This window comes from Lonchura striata, chromosome 3, assembly GCF_046129695.1.
Source record: "Lonchura striata isolate bLonStr1 chromosome 3, bLonStr1.mat, whole genome shotgun sequence".
NCBI classification, from domain to species: Eukaryota; Metazoa; Chordata; class Aves; order Passeriformes; family Estrildidae; genus Lonchura; species Lonchura striata.
This window is the reverse complement of record NC_134605.1, coordinates 43,152,639-43,174,473: the sequence shown is the minus strand read 5'-3', so window position 1 is coordinate 43,174,473 and position 21,835 is coordinate 43,152,639.

The following is a 21,835-nucleotide window of genomic DNA, read 5'->3' as shown; positions in this document are numbered from 1 at the left end:
TTGAATGCATCCTCCTCATTGTCCAACGTATAGGAGACTGAGCCAGCAGCTTCCAGAGCTGCACTTCACAACATTTTCTCATCCCAGAACTGAATTTGGTGCCACAGTCTCCCTCCAGTTTGCACTTCTAGGCTCATAGACCCATGGGAAGTCAGTTTACTGCACAGAAGCCTCTGCTCAGGAGCTAGGATGAGTCTTCTCCATGAGGGAAGGGCAACAATGGATACTGCAGCCAGTTAAATGGGTTCTCTAGGAATCTGCATCTTTTGCATGGGTGGCTATTGCTTTTCCTTAATGCAAAACAACCCCTAACCCCAACCCCCTCCCCTGCCAGAAAAACCAGCTAACATCCCCTGCCCCCAGAAAAACCCCACTTGGATCCAAATGGTCCATATGAGTCATAAATGAAGAAACTGTTCTTCTTCCCCCTGAGAGAGTTACTCACCCTTTCACTGCCAGAAGGCAGAATTAGGATTATTCTGACTGCATGGAAGGCATTTAGGAAAGCTCCTGATAACTTTGTGTGAAATATTGATATCATGCTCATAGTTGGAGTCTAGGAATCCTCTCCAAGGCTTGCCTTGCCATTGATTGTTGCTTTGAAGAAAGTGTTCAACGGCTGTTCCTCAGCTTCCCACTATGAAATGGGAATTGCAAGGGAAATCACAGCTACCCTAAATAACACCATGCTACCGTGTTACTCTGTGGCAAAATTAGTCAGTGTTTGAAAATGACTTACAGGCAGTAAAGTCCTATCTTTTTAATAGAGAACTTGCCCTTTTCCCCAGGAGTCCTATTCAGAACCTCTCAACCTTGACAATAAATTGAAATGGAAATCTTTTGAGTACTGTAATGAATACATTATCTTAATTTCAGAGGATTTTTGAAGGGGTAAGATTTTGTGCAGAAGGTGATTTTGAATATTTAGCAACACAACCTTAGCTAAAGCTTTTTTCTTCCATAATTATCCTTTTTAATACAATTCTCTTAACATTTAAGATTCAAAATGAGGAAATAGCCTTTGGATCAAGTCCAAATTTTCCCTTTTTTTGATATTCTTTCAAGAGATGAGGGTCTAATTCTCTCTTCCTTGGTGCACTTTATACTCATTTACACATGTAAAATGCTATTATTCTTTCTTGAAATCATATACCAAAATGCAAATTACTCTACAAGAGGAGCAAGCATCAAACCCAAGCACCCAGAGGATAAGGGCAAATAAGCATCCTAGCAGGAACAAGCTGGAGAGCCAACCTGAAGCTTGTCAGATACTTTAGAGTGATAATTCACATGCCTGCCCTTACTCTGCGGCAGAAGGAAAGTGAGATTAGTTCCTCACGCTCAGCACAGCCTGTGAGCACACACGTGATGTAACTTCACTTCTGATCTTAGGGTTGACAACGTCTCTAGGGGTCCATGCCCTCAGAATGACCCACTGTCAATGTCACCTAAATACAGAGCAGCAGCTCACGGCGTGCGTTCACGGTCTCTGTGGCCTTGTCTCTCTTATAAATGAACAGTGGCTGAGCGTGGCTGGCAGTCAGTTTAGCAGGACTTGGTGACCAAATGTGCTCCAGCTGTGAGTAGAGCAAAGGACAGGCTCAGACCAGCCCTGAGCAGCACATCCTTCCATCCTCTTGCCATCTGTGTCCCTGAGGAGCTGGGCTGAAGAAGTGGCTTGGTGCCCCTGTAGCGCAGCCAGCCTGAACGGTCTGGGGCTTGCCAAAGCTTTTGCAGCTCCCTCCCTCCAGTGCCACTCTAGTGAAGCCTGTGCATTCCAGGGAAGTGGCTGCTGGATCCAGTTCTGCTCTGCCCCATCCTTTGGGCGGGCAGCCTCCTGAGGTAGGGCTTTGTTTGCAGGGCAGTCTGGCTGGCCTTTATTTTCCTTAGAAAGCAGCAATGCTTTGTAGGGCTGTCAGGAAACATCAGCCTGACAGTCTCCTCCACATACTCCTCTTTCTGCCTGGAGGAGAGGATGAAGTGAAGGAGCAATTTGGCATGAAAATGAGAAACAGGTCAAGCTGCCTTGCAAACCTGGCCTCTGAAAAAGAGATAGAGAAAGAGAACAGAAAAGCAATTACCTCAGAAAGCTAGGTTACTCCTTATTCCAAATTAGTACAGCTGATTTGAAAAACCACAACCAACCTTTTTGTAGCTCAGCTGAGAGGTTTGCTAAAGGTGCTCTGTCACCACTAAACAAGCATTTCTGATCTGGAAGGAGACCACATTTCCACTTATTTTCACTCCAAAGTGAAACAACCTTTCTCTGCTCAGATATTTGAGACCCTTATCTGAAAAACCCTTGGTGCTAGAGATAGGGAGAAAGATGTTGAGGTTTATAAAGGTATCTAGATGCAGAAGTGGTTGTCAAAATTTCCAGGTAACAGAGTTAAATCACTGACCATCTACATTTCTTTCTGAATTTTATTTATGTTACTCAACAGCTTTCAGGGTAAGGCTTGTGATCCTCACTCAAGCAGTGGCTGTAGTGTCTAGGAGGAATTAATAAATGTGTCATAAATGCACTTGGCCTCTTCTTGATGTATGTGCAAAGAAGTATTTTTGTGATGTGGCTCATTGCCAGTGTTCCTGAGAAAGTCACATATGTGATTCTTCCTCTATAAACTGATAAAATAGTAAAATTAGGTTTTGAAATATTTCTAAACCTTTTTATGCAGTAATTTAACCCTTATTTATTAAGAAAATGAGAAAGTCAACACTTTCTTTATTCTCCTGAAATGCCACACCAAGAGCTTCTCTCATCCATCACAGTGACAGTGATATGTTAACAGGCACCAAAAACTCTGTGCCTCCTCCTCTGAGGGCACTGCTATGCAAAGTGAGCCAAGAGTACATGCTCAGCAAATTTCCTGACTTCCTTAGTGATTTTAATTTCTAATTTTAATGCTATGTTAGAATAAGTGTTTCACATCTATTGTTGAAGTCTCTGGATGATTTCTGATCCTACTAGATTAATTCCAAATTTCTTTCCCTTGATAGCTGATTTGGATGTAGTAAATGATGTTCTGTCCATTCTGACAGATAGTCAAGTTATCCAGTAATCCTAGATTGCTGCTAGTCATGTCCATCTTTCAAAAAGCAAATTAAAATATAACCCTCTCATATGTAATTTAGGATGCCCTTGCCTTGATTAACAGGATTTCCCCTCCCTCCCGCTTTTCTTTGGTGTGCTCACAAAACCTACTAGGTTTACAACTCAGTTAGTCAAAGGCCTTTATCTACAGATCAAGCACAGGAGAGAGAGCAGATTATCCTGCCCATCTATCTCTTCCCTGGAGAGGAGCAATATAAGGAATTAGAATTGGACATTCTCTGTGTCTTGTTTAATTTTCCTCTAAAACTGAGGACAAAGAACAAATCAGGGTCTAAGTGTGACAGAATGAAAATGTGGTCTTAAAATAAAAAAGGATGCTTCAGCAAATTCAGAGAGCAGTTAGGCAGAATCTCAGGAAGAAATTCTAAGTGAAGAAATGCAGAAGGGTGATGTCTATATTACAAGTGAAGCAGTGCAGACAAGCACCAGAATCTACAGTAAACCCTATATAGCTGCATCAGGAATATGTTGTTATTTGAAATTAAAAAAAAAAAAAGGGAGCCTAACAAATAGTAAAAACAAGGCAAGAAAACAACAAAAACAATTCTCCTGACTGTGTGAGAAGGAGGAGGGAGGCAAAGGGAGTTGTAGGTCCATTACTTAATGGACACAGAGAACAAATAAAGCATGATGAAGAGGTGTTTGGAGTATTCAATGCTTTTTTTGGGTCCATCTTCATTAGAAAAGAAATTGCCATGAGGTCTCATTGAAGTGCTTGAAAAAACTGTACTGACTGGTTTGCTTGTCAAAATAAGAAGGCATTTCAAGTTGGATTCTGCAGGGGAATTTTTCCTTGGGACTATTTCTGTTCACTGTCTTCATTATCATGGAGGATGATGGAAGAGACTTCTTGTGCGGCAGACACCCAGCTGGGAAGGAGCTATAATGAGATTGGAGGACATAAAAAAAAAAAAGACTGATCTCAATGAGCTGGAGGAATGGTCTGGACCCAGTGAGATGGAATTATTTTGAGAAAAGTTGGAAGTATTACATGTTGAAATCAAATGCATAAAAACAGATTGCACAATAAATGCTGAGGAAGCAGTACAGAAGAGCCAGAGCTGGGGTTTTGGCTTACTGCAAACTGAGCAAGCCAATAATATGTTGATGTTTTGAGAAAGGTGAATCTTTGAGTAGGAGGTGTTAGCAGGCAGAGAGTGTGAGAGCTACTTATGCCACTTCACCCAGTGCTGCTGAGATCCCACCTGGTGCAATGTGGCCAGATTTGGATATCATGTCAGAAACAATCTGGGCAAAGCTGCGAAAAAAGGAAAAGTTTCAGAAGGCACAAGATAAGTGGGTTTGGTTTTGTCTAGAAAGTAGATAAGTGAAGGGAATAACAAAGCTTTCAACACAGAGAGCTGTTTTTTACTTTCCTGCTTGTCTCCTGCTGGCAGGATGAGAAATAATTGGCCTAATATATAGAAACATACCCTAAGATTAGGTGTAATCTCCTCTAATATCCTACAGCCTATAGGAGATCTGCAAACCCTGAACATGGGGAGGAGAAGGACATTGCAGAACTACCTTCACTGAAAGCCTTCTAGAGCAGGTAAAAGGGTGTATGAAATGGAGTCAAGCACCTCTCAAGATTGCTCTGATCTCTTTCTCAAGCCAGGCTATGAAACTCGGGAGAGATTTTGGGAGACTATATAGTCCATTCCTTCTCTCCAAAGCACAGTTAACTGCAAATCATTAATGTATTTCAAGAAACAGGACAATGGTGCTTAAAATAACCCCACAAAATAGGAACTATTACCTTTAATTTCTGCTGTATCACAGCAGAGTCCCAAGCTCTGTCTGACCCGGCAGAGGTGGCAGGGGCAGTTCTGTCACTGTGGAGGGGTCTGCCCTGCAGTCTGGGTGATGGTATTGCAGTTTATGTGCAATATGTTTTACAACTATTACGTGTTCTCTAGGTCATCTTTTTTTCCATATTAACCAACTCTTGAGGAGTTAGACCTGAAGAGCTGGTGAAGGAAGAGGTGAAGCTGTTTGCAGGGACAAGGTGGTGTCTTCCCTGAGGTCTCAGCCTCCCTCCCCATAAGGCTGGACACCTAGGCTCTGAGTTTGAAAAGAAGCTGGCCTTAGAAAAGAACAGGATGCAAGTGACTCATCTGCCACAAGAGACAATCTCTTGATTGTAACATCAGGGATGGTGATTTACACAGGAAAAGCCCTGGTGCATTTTGTCAGAGAGGATGGCAGATGCAGAGGGTCAGAGTACACTGGCTGTGAGATGTAAAATGTTGGTTCTTGGGGCTGTGGATGGTTTCCCAATCCCTACAGACCCTGGTGAAACCAGGCCTCTGTTACTGGAGCAGCCATGACATGGGCACAGGGAGGATCGGAGGGATGGTGTGAGCTCCTCTCCCCGTGCAGAGAATGAGAAACTGGCCCCAGCCTTATGTCTCAATTGCGTCTTTTTCCTCATGGTCTCTGTTTAAAAGAAAAATATACTTTGTCTGTGCTAAGTTACTGGGATGTTTGTCTCCCCAGAACCCACTACTCACTAGAACTGGAGCTGCAGAGCTGCTCTCATTTTTTTTGAGCTCTGTAGGAAGAATGAGTCCCAAGGAAACTTAAGTGTGTTTTTCGATCTTGAAAAAATCAGTTTCTCAGTCCCTTCCCACCTTGCTGGAGTAATTCCCATAAAATAATCATTGCTTTTGAAGCCAGTCCTACTGTTCTCTCATGCTTGAAGAGCTGCTCCCTCCAGCTCTGTGTACAGGCACCGATTGGCACTTCTCCAAGTAATACTCAGTGAAGAAATGCCTGCTTGCGTACCTGCTGCAACTATTTACATTTCACTGGCAATAAATTAGTTCCACAGAGGTCTGAGTAACAGTTGTTTTGAGCAGGGAGGGAGTTTGGATTCTGCAACTGCATTTACACAGCCAGCCCTTATCTTTATGAAAATAAGAGAGCAGGGAGCTTGTTGATGCAAACTAACACCAAGTGAACTGTGTTTGCCAGCAGAGCAGCTTCCCATGTGAAAACCCTGATTTCCTTCTTCTTGATGAGGCTGTGGCACAGCCAAGTCAAGGACAGAGCCTCTTTTTTTCCAAACCAACTGTTAATGGAATAAATAATTCTGCAGACCTGTCTTTCACATCTCACTCACTTTATATGCAGTCTAATTAATTCTGTCGGGGAAAATAATTGGCTCGGATCAGGTCGATCCAACTGAAGTTCTAAATAACTTTGGTTGAGTGGTATTTATATTTCAGCAACTAGTCTAGGGCGAAGCGCTCGCACGTGCAGAATACTAAGGCTGTGCTAACTTGGCACAGAAATAGCGCTGTGGTCCGTCAAGTGGCATTAAGTCCCATCTATAAAAAGCCGTGCAGCTGCCTCTGAAGTGTGGCTATCTCGGGAGAGGGGGAGGGGAGCACTCCAGCCTGTGTCGGTGCTGGACAATGGGCAGCACGGAAGCACTGCCAATCGTCGAGAGTGTGGAGTGAAAAGCTTCCCAGCTGCAGAGATGTGATTGGAATGACCCTGTGGGGACGTGGGAATTGTTGAGGAAAGAGTTTAAGGGTGCAGTCATGCCAGGAAGGTGCAGAGGCAAGGAACAGTCAGTGTTGGGGAGGATCCAGGGTTATGGACAACGTTAGGTCTGGAGTAAAGGAGAAGATGGGAACAGAGGGGAATGGCACATCACAGGCAAAGAGAAGGCTGATATATCTGTAAGCTGTGACTGTCCTCATCTGGAGGATGGACCCAGTGAGGGAGGATGTGCCTCAGTGCTGTCAGGGAGATGTTCTGACAGGTGGACTGCCATGGTCAATAAGTGAATACCACCCTCTCACTGTAATATAGGGTGGGGTGTTCTCATCTGTGATTTTTTAAGGCACGAACATCTTGACTTAAGGACACAGATGGAAGGCAGGTGTTACTGCACTGAAGGTCAGAACTACATTTAAAAGTACCTTTAGCTTTCTTCATCCTACAGTTTCTGTGTGAACATTTGGGCCAGCACATCTCTCCCCCTCCACCCAACAAATTTTAGTTCTGCAGCCAGATCCTCACTCTCCAACTCAGCCTTCATCTCCACTTGCAACAGCATCAACCCACTCTCTTGGATCCTAGAAAAGGAAATTTGTCTTTCCATCTGGTCCTTTTCATCTCCTTGTTCAATAGGTAGCATTTGCCTGAGATAGCTCACCCCAAAGTGGAGAACAGCAAGCTTTGTGCTGCTCTGACTGCTACAAAAGGTCTTCTTTCCTAAGCAAATTGTGTAAACTGGCTCTCCTGCAAGCCTCCTCTAGTCGCCTGTGATAACTGCTGGTCTCTCTGGGGAAGCCTGGGTAAATGAACAAGTGAGAACAGCAGTGTCACAGCCTTCTGCATTTCCTTTCTCCCCAGTGCTAAAAATAAGATCTCATTTGTAAATAAGATATCTCCTATTTTTATAGTGCTTTTGAGATGTGCTGGATTAACAAGTCTGCATCCTGACTCCCTCTCCAAGCACAGTTGGTGCCCAGCCTGGGCAGTAGCTGTGCTTGCTGTGTCAAATCACAGCATGCTGTTGATGTGCTTCCATCCTGCTCTGGTGGATGCATCCTTGCGAAGGTGAGCGGTTTTCATTCCAGCTCAGTCTCTGCTTTCTCCCCCAGGATTACCAACATGACACGCACACTGGCAGCTTCTGATCTTATAATGAGGACACCAGTCTGCAAGACCTACCTAAGCTCGTTCACAGGTAGTAACTAAAAGGTGCAGAGCACTCAAGTATCACCACCACACTCACTCTCCTGCTTAGTTTTTAGCCAAAAGCCTCCTGCTGACTGACAGGGTTTGCCAGCACCTCGGGATAATTGCTATCATTAAAGAGTCTTGTCTCCTTTCCCAGCCCTACGTAGGAGCTCACCAAAGTGAATGTTCCTTTCATCTAACCCTCATGTTGACCCTGAAGTTAAATCCCTGCAGAAGTCAATAGCCCTGAAATGAACTGGCACACAAAAATATGTGAGCGTTGATGTGCTTACCACATAGACACCAGGCACCCATTCTCCAACCCTCCTTTGTGTGTCTGGATGAGGCTGAGCTGTGGAACATTGTGCAGAAAGACTCTGCTCAGAGCAGAAAATTTATCCTTCTCATTGCTGACCTAAAAGAGCAAAAGGGATCAAGCTGCTCAAGCTATTGGGCTGCAATTGCAGCCATCATAAACAGAATGGATCTAGTCTTAATGCAGCTAATTTGTAAACTACTAGCAATAAAATCATGGCAGCTCAAAGCCCAGGAGGCTGTGTAAAATTGTGCCTGGAGCTCTGTAGTGCTTATGGCAGTCTGAACCACTGCTGTTTCATCCCAAGCTATATCTGAGCCACCCCTGTCAAACCTATCCTGAAGACATGACACTGGTAGTTAGGCTGCCTTCAGCTGGGATGGGGTCTCTAATTTTAAAGAAGCAGCAAAGGATTGAAATTTGTCCAGCTTCATCCCATGGGGTATTCCAAATGGGGCACTCTAAGCCTTCAGTTTGTTCCCAGAGCCTCCAAACCCAAAAAGGATTCTGTCTGTGCTGAATTCACTGCTGATGAATAAGTCAAGTAAGAGACCTCTCGTGTGACACAGAATGGATCCAAGGTAGTGGGATAGTACGGAAACCTTTTAGCCTACCCCACCCCACGATCCTCCTCATCCCACCACTCAGCTGGACCAGAGTCTGCCTGTGATAATTTCAGCACTTTCAGATACTGTCCTAATCAGGACCAGCTGGGTGAAATACTATGAGCTGTGTTATGAATGAGATAGTCAACCTTTTGCCTTTAAGTCTGTGAGTCTGGAAAAAAAAAAAAACAAAATAACCCAGCATCAAAAATAATACTCTGCCATAGGAAATTTCTATGAGAGTGTTACCATTTCTCATTTTACCTTGAAGAATTTTTCCCACCCTTCCCTGTCCTCACTTATAGATTTATTTGGTTTCCTCCCTCTCCAAGCTCAATCCAATTAAACAAAACAATTACTTTATTCATGTGAGTGTTCACTGAATTTTACTCAGGAAAAATGCTGAATATACCAAAAGCAAAGAACATTTTTTATGTGACTAGGCTTTTCCTGGGATTTTTTTTTCTTGCTCAGCAAAGCTCTTAAGTAAAAAAGTGTCTGAAATGCCACACTTCACTATACAGACAAGTCAAACATCAATGAAATGACAAAAACATAGAATGCTTTTTATTTATTTTATTGGTCACTGAATTTCTTTTCCACATTGGGAACATTTCCATACAAGAGATTAACAAAATAAGACCTTGATCCTCTGAATGTAAGAGGATTTTTCAACAGCAAAATTAAGCTCTTGGAATATAAGAATGGTTAGACTTAAGATTGTCTGGGCAATATTAATTTGATTCCCATTTTCATATGTATTATGTTACCATCTTTCATCTTGTACCTACATACTTGCATGCTAATTTTTGCCTGGGAACCTCTCCTACATTCACCATCCAAAATAAATTGTGATCTCATGATCAGCCATTTCATACTTTTCATAATTTCTCTTCATTATTCGGAGTGCATCTCATGCCTTATTTACAATCCGCTATTCAAGCTGTGCTGTGGAGGAAATGGACAGCAATTTCCTGATTAACTTTCCTGCCTAGCCTCTTGTGGTACCATCCAAGTGCTTTCCAAGTTTTTCTAAATTTGTCTAGACAGCTTCTGTGTGAGGTCTAATAGGCTGCCTGGAGGCAGGGGTGTTAGAAAAAGGTCTGGAAAATGGGATCGATAAGAACAAGCATTTGCAAGGCAGCCTAATAATGAAGGCGGAATGAGACACGGATTACCCATGGTGCTGTGTACAGAAGGATAACTAGGAGCCAGAGGGAGGGTAAAAGTATCTGTGGGAGGCTCTGGGTGTCCTGTGAGAGGCTTGGCTGGCCATGTCAGCAGCTCTGTGAGTCTGTTGATGCCATCACAGATCTCAGTGGCACCTCCTCCCACCTTTCCTATCTCTTCTCTTCTGCTGGAAGGGATCATTTCCAGTGAGTGTTCTTCCTTCAAGTCAGGGGCTTGGCACTGCTGCTAGGGGAGGATGTGCTGGACATGATGGGGAAGCTATGCTGAAAGCCCCAGAGGTAGGTGCCAACTAACACAAGCTGAAAACAGCCGCAGCAAGGTTACTGGTGGGAAATTGCATCAAATTCATCACCAGTCCATCACACTCCAGCTCCCTGGCAGTCCAGACCATGAGGCAAGGTCTGTGTCCAATAGAAAAAAAAGTTTTCTTCTCAGACATGGGATCATGAAAATCAGGGGCTTCTCACCAGGACTAATCACTGAAGGGAAAATAAAGATCAGGAATCACTCACCAGTGATTCCCAATGAGTGGCTGAAAAGGACAAGTGGAGATTTTCCCCTTGCAAGGGAGCAAACACCTGTGCACAGGCATCCTTCATCTTTTCTCCTGGAGTGTCCTTCTCCTTTCTCGCTCTGAACCCATCCATACTTTTTTCTGATATATTCACATCTGTCTACTCAAGGACGCCTCAGCTGGGAGGTGCAAATGTTGCAACACCAGTGTGCTCAAAAACTCAGGGATTAACAGGGATTAAGTAGATCCACATTTACACTGCTCACTGCTAGGGATTGTATTGCACGCTTTGAAATCTCCAGGGAATATAACTCTGGGTTTTCCATTCCCCAATGAGACTGTTCTTCAATTAAAAAGCAATTGCATTTTCTTAAGAGGAAGGAAAAATGGCTCTAAGAAGTGTTATTAGCAGAGCCACACAGGTGGATTATGGATATAAATTGAATGTAATTGAATGTCTTGTAAGGGAAGAAACTTTTGATGTGAATTTATGGATTAGGTGGTTTTGTTTTCATACTAGGCAAGGTAGGTATGTGTGTGTATATATATGTCTGTATTTTAGATGTGCTGCAGGTAGTTAATGCTTTGGACGATAACAGAATGCGATTATTCGTGCTTTTCTGATTTTCTGTCTTTGTTCTTTTACTGCCTTTCTAGAACTGAAGTCTGCAAATATGTTAAGGGCTGAATCTTGGCCAGGATACTGTCAAACAACTGTATTTCAGCAAATCTTAGTGGCTTCTGTCTTAGTCTTTGTCTTAGAGCCTTCATGGCTCTGTCATGAAGCTAAGCTCCACACCACTGTAGTGTGGCAGAAAATAGCATATTGAACCATGCAAAGGTATGGATCAATGAAGTCATTAGCAAAGCAACCTTATGGGTAGTGGAGACAATGCAGAAGCCCTGTGCAATGGAAACTCAAGAGCCCTCTTTAAGAGCAGGCTGCACAGTAATGACTGATAATGGAGAAAGTGGCAACTTATTAAGGAGGCCCTTTACAGCAACCCCCCTATAACTGAATTTCCAGGAACAAAAGAACTTTTCTCTCTCTTTCCTGCCAAGCTTTGTTAGATCTGTCACACTGTCAACATTAAATCTGGTTCAGGGAAGGTACCCTTCTTGATGCCACCGTGGGTGCTGGTCCCCTTTTGCAAGCACAGTGTCCCCTCCCTCTGCTTCCTGCTAAGCTCAGGGTGAGGACAGGCTAAGGCTCCCTTAGAGGAAATCAGAAAAAGACCAACAGCAACTTTCCAGAGAGGAGCTGGCACTGTGAAGCCATGAGACTTTATGATTAAGCTGTAAACTGCCCCCCGTAGCATCGCTTGGCTGGCTAATATCTTGCATAATAAATGGAGTGAGCGCAGAAAGATTTACCGGTTTGAGCATTTCTGTCCCTATTATGAATTCACCAAGTTGAGTGAAGTAGGCACCAAGCCTCCACAAGGCAAAGTAAATAAAATAAAATTAAAATCTAATTTTCTCTAGATTCCTACAAGCTTTTAGGAGGACAAGAGGATTGCAATAGATATTTGTTTTCCTATAGGTTTCCAATCATACTTTTGTTGCCTCGTATCACCTCTATGTACTCGGTGCCTGTTTATTTCTTCCCCATTCCATAAAAAGAGGGAAATAAGTTTGGGGAGTCTAATTACTGAAATTTAATTAAAACAATTTAAAAATTACCTAATCAATTTTCTAACAAGAGATCTTTTTGGTAACAGCTGTACACAGGCAATTTATTAGTTACTGAAGCCAACCTTGTTTTTTAATATAAACAGACTAATTAATCAGTGGTTAACTCTTGTAATGACCAGCTCTAGTATGTAATTATTGATGCTGTCATGAAGCATAATAGATTATTTCCCAGGGTTATTATGCAAATTGCCAACATTGACCACTCTGTGTAAAGTTTAAAGCGCTTTCTGTGATTATCTCTCATTTCGACATTCTCAGGACATTTTGGAACACATTTTTTCCTGATGTGAAAAGTTTAATGCAGCTTTTCAGTATCATAGCACATATCTGGGCACACTGGAGAGAAACATGCCAGAAATATCCCAGTTCTTCCAGGTTTTAATTGCTGGAGGGCAACGGAAGAAGAAAAATTGTTTTTTTCCCACATTAGAGACCTGCTCTATGCACACCTTTTTGTATGGACCTGTGAAAAGAAAAAAATCAAGATCTCAACAGGCTGAAGTTGGAGGTATTTATTTTAGCATTTAACTAGTTTTGATGGTGAAGTCCATTGAGGTGAGGCAGACCCCTGTGGAGGAGTGCCAAGAGCTCTCCACAGCTCAGTAGAAGGCAGAAGCCTAAATGCAGGCACACAGGAAAAACAGCTCAATGTAAGACTAGCAGGAGAAGGCACAAAACCTCATGAAGTACCCTCATGTGTACCACAAAACCTCATGAAGTACTCACAGACACTGGACTAAGAGTGGCTTGGGGTTAGAAGAAAGGGAAAGATCACAGAGATGACCTAGTCCTGACCTTGGCCTTCAAAGGCTTTGGCACAATGACCAAGATAAGGGTAATAAATGAAATAATAGCACTTGAAAGAAGGCATGGGCACTGAGTAAGGCATGAAATTGTCTGAGATGAGTATGCATATCTGGAACATGTATCTGTAGACATGGCAAGTATGCATGGACAGGTAGGTGGAGAGATGTGTGTTACAGCCAGCCTGTAAATCACCTCCCAGGCCCTCTTTCTGCTCACCCCATGGTAATTGCCCCCTGTGTTGGCCCAGTGCATGCACAGGGACCCTGGGGCTGCCCCTTCTGCTTCCCCGTCGTTACCCAGCCCTGTGCACATTACGGAATTAAAGATTATTTTTTAACAGATCTAATAAACCTGAACTTCCAGCAACAGATGCCAAATTTTATCATCTCGCTGGAGCTGGCAATAAAGAGGTTCACTCAAAGAGGAAGGAAACCAGAGTGAGCAGAGGGGCTGTTAGAGAAGAGGCAAGTGTGAGGCAGTGGCAGGCAGCAGTCAATGGGGCAATAAAAGCTAATAAAACCTTGATGTACAAACCACACTAATCAAAGAACAGGTATTGCATTCCTCTCTTCAATTTCCTCGGCCTTCACACAGCAGCTGGTGGGAATAGCATGCTTGTTTTTGTAGATAAACAGATCCCAAGTGAGCTATACCTGAGCATCTCTGTCCAGCCACTGATGTGCAACAACCCTTCAAAATCTCTAAAATGAAGCCATGAACTTTCATGAATTTTTTTACTGCCATCTCTCTCTAGCCTTGTGGTTTTAAAAGGGCTCAGACAGGCTTTGAAGGTCTGAGTCAGCACCAGGGAAGAAAATGAAGGACAAAGGGTGGGAGAGCAAGAGAGGGAGAGGTGACTTTTCCCAGGGCCCATTTTTGGCCTGTTAGACCATCTGTGTTAACTTCAGGAAAGTGAAGGGAGAACTGGAAAGAAGGAGTTTCTGCAGTGGACCTCGACTGGACATGGATCTAAATTTCTGCTTGCCATGGCCAACTCCACTCCAATTATTTGAATGAAGGCACCCAGTCCCCTTTCTGCAACACAAAAATCCTTTGACATCTGCAGCCTGCAGTGGGGTTGGATCACAACTGGGAAAAAATTAGACTGTTTCCTTAGAGGCAGCATTACTTATAATTGTCCAGGTCATGTCTAGGATTGAATCAATTTTGAAAAATTTAGCACTTTTACACCACTGGTGAAGGCAGAATGAGCCCTGGGCATTATTTTTGTCATATATTTTGCTCAGACTGCAATAAGTTAAAGTGTGACCTGACAGCCTGTGTATTTACTGCCAGTGCTGCAAGATTGCATGGGCTGTAAACAGGCTGCAAACCTGCCAGTAAGTGCTCTTCTTGCTGGGCAAGGGCAGACAGACCTTTTTTGGGGGTATGTGCCTGCCCTCATGCTGTCGCTGGAGACAACAGGAAGGATTTTGCTGGCATCAGTGGTTTTCAGCAGTTGTAAATGCAGCTTCCTTCTGCAAGGACAGGCTCCAACAACGATGGGTCAGACACCTGGATGTTGTATGTCCCAAACACCAGGAAGTAGCTGAGATATGTGGCCTGTGTGCTACTGTGACTGGAGAGACATTAAGGCAGCCTGCCTGACTACGAGACAGGACAGCAGGAGGTGTGCTCAGCTGGCTGAACATTGCCCTGCATGTGTATTTCTCAGTTATCTCAAAGGTTTTATGACTCAGAAGTTTGTTTTCATGGGTTGCAAAAAGGGAAATTTGCATTATTTCTTGTTCGTGTACCACAGTGTGACTCCAGGAGCACAGATGCTCTTACAGCTCTTGATACGAACAGAGCAGAGATTAGTCTGGTCCAAACCATCACATTTTTACCAGGCATCAGGGGGTACCACTTCCCCCAGGAGCTGGCAGAAGTGAGCAGTGTGATAACTGATGTTACATCTCCCATTAGAAAGTGCATGGAATTAGGGCAGCCATATATTTCCTCCAATTTGGCGTTGAACTGGAGGCATAGAACAAGCGTAATTGCCACATCAGGCTGGAGACGTAATAGGAAAGCCATCTAACAGGTGAAAAATGAAATGGCCCCTGACACGGGCAGTTAATCCCTCCTGCCTGCCACAGTTTTCCCCACTGCTCCCTGAAGTCTCTGTGTAATATAAACTGTGCTCATTTCACAGGCTCACTGCAGGCTAACAGCTGTTAATCGCCCTTGACTGCGCTGCTGTAATCATCTGCGGCATTCGGCTCCTGCGAGGAATATCTGCACGCTGCTGCTGGAAAACAGCACGTGCTGTGCTGCCCACACTGCTGCTACTCCAGGGTGGCCTGGGAAGTCTGATGCTGCAGAAGCACAGGCTTTGCTGTGGGCTGTAAAAGCTTGCTGGCAGTCTGGGTACTCCCCTGTGCTTTCATGACCTCAGCTGTGTCTGTGCACGTCAGGATTGCAGCTCCTGGCAGGGCGGTGCATGTGCCTGAGACAGCAAGGACTTGGCACTTGGAGGGGGAACAAGTTTTTATTCACATTTTGACGGTCCAGGTTGCTAGTAGGCCCTCGGAATTCGGTGAGGATGGAGCATCCCTGCCACTGCCATGGCCTAGCCTCACTGCCTGGGAGCTGATGCAGAGGGGTTCTGGCTGCAGGATGAGCCCTGTGTGGGGACTATGCTGGATGGTGTGTGTGCTGGGTGGAGAGGCAGAGGGGTAACAAGCACAGGTTGCTAGGCTTGGTAATAAAACTTTGTTCAATAGGTGCCGTGTTTGTTTCATGTTCCTAAAAGAGCAGCCAGATCTTTGCTTTTGCTGTGCCTTCCCTTTGGGGTCCAGCATCACAGGCTTGACTTGATGGTCCCCCAGTCCTGGAGAAACCCTGCTCTTTCTACATTGGACCACTCTCAGATGCACCTCAACACCACCAGGGATGTCTTTGCACAGTCGTAAAATAATTGAAATGGGTTTCATTAGCAAAAGTGGTTCTGCTTTGAAATAGATGTTTTTCTTTAACGGATGTTTCAATGTTTCTCTTTGTGGTTACCCTATCTTAACACTCTAGCCTTGATTTTTGTAGTATTTAACTGAAAATCAAGTGAGTTTCCCCTGCTCCTGTTTTCTCTCCCTGTATGTTATATTGCCTCCCCTGAATATCAACCTGCATTAAATAAAGACAATCTTTTTAATACCTGATATCTTCAGTGTTTGCTGTTTTGATTACATTAGCCCCTAGCTCACTGTATGCCTACTGTATAAGCAAGGGGCTAGGAACTTTGTTAATTTTCAAAACAAAATGCATCTTTAGGCCTAGACCTGTATGACTGATGAGCAACACAGTGTTGTGACTGTGGATTTATTAGACCTTAACATTTAAAATAATTGAATCTGCTTTAAGTGGTGCTTACACATTTGTTTCTGCCTACTCCTCAGTCACCATGAGGAAACATGGTGGAGCTTGATTAAAAGAAAAGGATTTCGAAATAATGTTCCTATATATGGGCACCCAAACTGAATTTGAAATGTTTAAATATGCATGTCTGCTTTGCCTTCATGTTAATCAATCACAGAGGTGAACTGGCCCATTTTCTGTTAGCTAACCAATTAGGCAGCACAGCTTACAAGCTCTAAGTCAAATATTGGGCAAGATAGCTGTCTGTCATATTTGAGAAATAGATTTAAGAGTTAATGATCTGTCCCTAGATATGTTATGAGCAAAAAATTGGCTTGAATGTGTAGAATGAATTATTTACTGTGCATGATTCTCCCAGTTTTTCTCGTTCAAAACACTGATAGTTAAACACATGCCATTATCTCCACTTTTCTAGATTCATAGATCTTGAGGCCAAGGGGGTAATTAAGACCATCTAGGTTGACCTGTAGCTTAATGCAGGCTAAAAACCTCTGTTCTGATTATTTCTGCATGGAGACTGTAATTTTTGCTTGAGCAACAGCACATCTTTTAAAAAGACAGCTAATTATGGTTTGAAAACATTATGTGTTACAGAATCCAGTACATCCCTTTAAGCTGTTTGGATAATTACCCTGTTGCTAACATTTTTTTCTTGTTTCTAATCTTTTAGCTTTCAGACATGGAATCTTATTATGCCTTTACATCACCAGATTACAGATCCATCTGCCACCAGAAATCCCTTTCATAATGGTTTGTAAGTCAGGATCAAGTCACCTTTTGTCTTCTCTTGAATAAGCTAAAAGCACTAAGCTTTCTTCATCTTTTACTATAAAGCCTGGTTGTCCCATCTTGGATTATTCTTGCAGCTTCCACTGGAACCTTTTCTGGTTTTAGTTTTTCTTAGGCATGCACAAAATTTCCTTAAAATTGCCAAAACCCATATCTGGCAGTTCCCTGTCTGGGGGACTGCATTCAGCCTCATATAGCTCTGAATGAGTCACTAACTCAGAAAGAAGGGGCACTGGGCACAGAGCTGAAACTTGCCTTGTTCTGACATGCAGGGGTGGCGGCTTGAGTGTCCCTATTACATTCACAGAAGCTAAAATCCAAGTCAGCAACATAGAAAGCTTAGTAGTTTAAAAACCCAGTTTCCTGATGTCAATTACATTTAAAAGCCAAGTAATCCTATAGAAACAATTTGAAATGCAACACATCACAGTAGTTTTGTTTCCCTGCAACTCCAAATGAGTAAAGAAGAGCTAGAAAAGTTTGGGGAAGAAGTATAAAAGTTCAGAGCGGGACAAGAATGATCACAGATACAGTGAAAACACTTTCATTCATGGAGTGATTAAATGGACTAGACTTTGCCAGCTTGGAAAAAAGTTGATTGAGGAGGGGAGGTGGCAGAATGCAACTGAAAATGAGGCAGAGAAGGCAATGACTGAGTGCAATTACAAGGGAGGCACTGAATGAAAGGACATAGTGAACAAAAAGAGGTGCTTCTTCTGCCCTCTCACACACTTTGATGTTTCCTGCCACGTGGCCTGTGTGGCTGCTAAAAGTCTATATATATTCCAGAAGCAACCAGGCAAAGGAAGGGAAGAAAGATCCAGTAAAGGCCTCCAATGGCAGCCTGGGAGGACATGCAGGGTCTGGAGGGGTTGGAGGGGAGGTACAGGGAGGTGCTACTGGTGTTTGTGCTGCTCTGTTGTTTGTGCTCCAGGTAAGCTGGCTGCTGCTGGAGGGTCACTTTGGAGGGCCTTTGATTGCACTCTTTCCAGCTGTTCTCATGGTCTTAAAATGGGAAATGTAATTGGGATTTTTATACAGTTGCTTACTACATGCCCCAAAGCTACATAGCTCCCCAAGAGAAAAAATGTATTGGTAAGAAAAACCAGACTGGCTTGAAATAGGCAAATGTAGCTGAATACAAATGCACACACACACAGAGGGAAAGGAGACAGTAAAGAATATAAATTAGAAGGATGGAAAACCAGAAAAAATCTTAATGAAGTGACAAGACACCAAGAAAACACCTAAGGTAAGAGGGCCACTGGCAATAAAAGAAAGATTTGACTATGTCTGGTAATACAAAAAAAAAAAAAAAAAAAAAAAAATCCCAACAATGATTCTAGTCTATAAAAGCATGTTTTTAATGTAGAAATGTCAAATAGTTTCAATACATCTTGTTGTTCCAAGTGTTTTTTTGAAAAGTCTGCATGAAGAATTCACAGAGGGTGAAGATGAAATCTGTTCCCTTCCAACAGTAACTTGGCATTATGCAGAGCTAATAAGCCGGCTGTTTTTAACCAGTAGGTCTGGATGCAGTAAGAACTTTAAAGAGCTGGATGAGGAGATGTGTGGGCTATTAAAGTTGGTAAATCATGGGAATGCAAGAAAGGCTTTCCTAGAGAAAAAGAAGATTCAGATATTGGTTAATTATAGACATATCAGCCTGACATAGACAGTGAGCTGGAGCAAAATAGTGCAATCTCATTAACAAAAAGGCAAAAAAATAAAAAAATAACTACATTTCACAGTGATCACTTTAGCCTTAAGGGAAACAAATTGTTCAGTATCGTCATGGCACCACATCTATTTGTTTGGTGGCAGAGTTGTTTGGAACAATTTATTCATATTTGTCTAAGGTATTTGATACTGTAATACATATTTTTTAATTGACAATTATTCCAAATAACAAGTCATATTAAAAATATGGTAACATACTAGGTCTAAAACCTGCTGTTGAGTATAGGGCTATATTTAGTAGGGAACCCTTGGCTTTCTTGACCTGTGCTGTCTAACCCTTGGCTGTATGGATATCTTAAAAGCAAATCTACAGATATTATTGAAGGCTGGGGAGAGAGAATAATGATGGCACACCATTAAGACAAATTACTTCTTACAGTGGGAGCCTGCAAATACTGTGTACTTTAGTACAGCCAAAATTGAAGTGGTTCTTGTAGGGAGAACACGAGTAGACTTCACTTCCAGAAAGGGGATGCTGCTTTGAGTAACAGCAACCCCAGAAGAGACTTGACCATAGCCTACATAGCTACACCAGGAACAGAAATCTGATCCTGGAGGGCTCCTTACCCTACAGGATCCAACAGTTTGAGCTGCAGCTACAAAGTTCCATTTTGAGCTAAGATCCACTCTTTTTAACACCAGGAGTTCCTAGACATCTAGCTGCTTCCTAAGATTTCTTGCAGACTCTTTGTTGCCATAGAAGCATATAAAGCTCTTTTATACAGGAGGTCATTCCATAAAAGCAATTTTCACTTTATTCAGTAAATGGACTTTTAAAATTTTACATATGCCTACTTTTTTTGTGCTCTTTTACAGACCTTCCAGAATTAGCGCATGAACACCTCAGCAGACCAAACTGGCCCATCGACCCCTCCTGCACACAAACACATTTCCATGGGGCTCTGAAATGGGCACAGTATTTCTGTGAGTGTTCCACTGGATTTTTACAAAGGATTCCTCCACCTCCTTGGTATTTTCTCATGTTAGCTGCATAGCCATACTGCTGCATAGGATGTTAAGCTGTGTGCTCAGGCTGATCATCCTCATCCTTTTCAGTGTCCTGTTGTCCAGCTTTTATGTATCACTGTGTTCTTTCTTCCTACAGACACAATCTGGCTCCTACGTTATGAACTTTCTGGATTGCTCTGTATAAATGAGCTGCCTCCTTCACTACTTCACGCTTCCTTCTTTTTAGGCTCAGCCAGAACATTATCATTGATGATTTTAATAATTTATTTCAGATAACTTTAAATGCAGTTAGCTTGCAAACTGATAGTAAGCAGAGATCCTTATTGCCCAGCCTAATTCCTCACCATCTACAAAGGCTCTCTGACTTTGAAGGGAGATGGATTCAGATTTGACCAAGCAAATTATGTTAGGATTAGGATGGTAATTTTGTACTTTAGCTTGTTTTTCCTGCTTGGACTGCTAGACAGCACTTCTGTCTCAGTTATTTCTGTAGCAGCAATAAGGGACAAAGCTAGGATTCAATTGAATCAAAGAATGAAAGGCAGAAGAAATGTTCTTCAGTGGTGCAGGATTGTTTCTTTCTGCAGAAGCACACAAAGTGCCTGTTTGTTGTGTGTGCAATTGCCAAGCTGAGAAGTTACAGGCAATATTGATTTGGGCTCCCAGCTCTTTGGATGCAGGCACTGGGTGGAAGCCAAGAAGGCTGAAGTCTAAATGCGAAGTTGTTTGGGCTCAATGAGCCATTCTTTGAGAGAGAGGACCCTTCTTTTCAGTGTTTGCACCTGTCTGTGCTGTGTGTGTGTGCATAAGGAGTTAACAGGAGGCAGCATTGTCCGGACACCACAGCAGGGAAACCAAGGGAAGGATACTCCCCACCAGTTCATGGTTCCAAACTCTCTTGCTGGGTTTGCAGACAGTCTGTGTGAACTCTTTCCTAGCCTACATTTAGGTGCTCTCAAATGGAGATAACATGATGCATAACATGTTAAGGGTGGTTGGAGTGGTCTAAATGAAAGCCAAAAATAAACAAGTACTAAGTTTCATAATGAAATTTCACAAATCTTTTTCATGAGTTTTGAGGGATATTAGTTTCTCATATAGTTTCATGGCTGTGTAAACCACAAACATTCTTTCACCAGCCATGAGAAAAGTTAATCCAATTTGATATAGTTTTTATTTTTTCAGGTAAGCCTTTCAAGATTGCACAATAATTGTTTGACAGTGACTTCACACAGGTAAGAAGAAATATAACTTTACCAGCCTTTCTGGGTAGAGTGTTTGGACTAGGTGTGAAAGGTGAAGTCTCCTTAATGAAAGTTTTCTGCCATTTGAAATGTTTCTCGCATGTTCTCTTTCTGATGTGGGGAGCTTGCTGACAGAGAAGGCATTTCTCAATCACAAAACTGGTTGGAAAGTGTGACTTTGAATTATCTTTTCTGATTTTATGAAAAATACCATTTCTATAACAACATTTACATGGCTTATGACTCTATCTGGTTTTTATGGCCTGTAAATGTGGAAAACGTGTGCCAAAGGGCAAAAGCATTCCCAGAGATCAATAGAATACAAACAGCCCTGCACAGCCAGACTGCAAGAAAAATGTGATGGTTGACAAATTCTTTGCTCCCCACAGTACTCTGGGTTCTTGGCTAACCTCAAGCATACATCAGTTAAAGTCTGTGTGGATGGTAGGATTTTGCTCACATCGGCATGGTCTGACCTCTCAATTTCTGCTGCATATCTGTGTCACCTCCTGATTGCTCTCTCTGTAAAATAATCCTCCTTAAATTATTTAGATACATATTCTGTCTTCCCCTTGGCTGCTGTTCTAATTCTGGTGAGTGAAATGACCTCAATTAGAAATTCTTGCTAAAACATACAACATCACTGAGAGGGTTGCAGTTTGTCTTGTCCCTTCCTGCTTTTCTTAAAGGCCCATTCTGTATGTGCTTGCTTGTCTGCAACTCATTAACTCCTGTCATTACTTTCCCTTAAAACAAAACTAACTAGAAGATAATTAT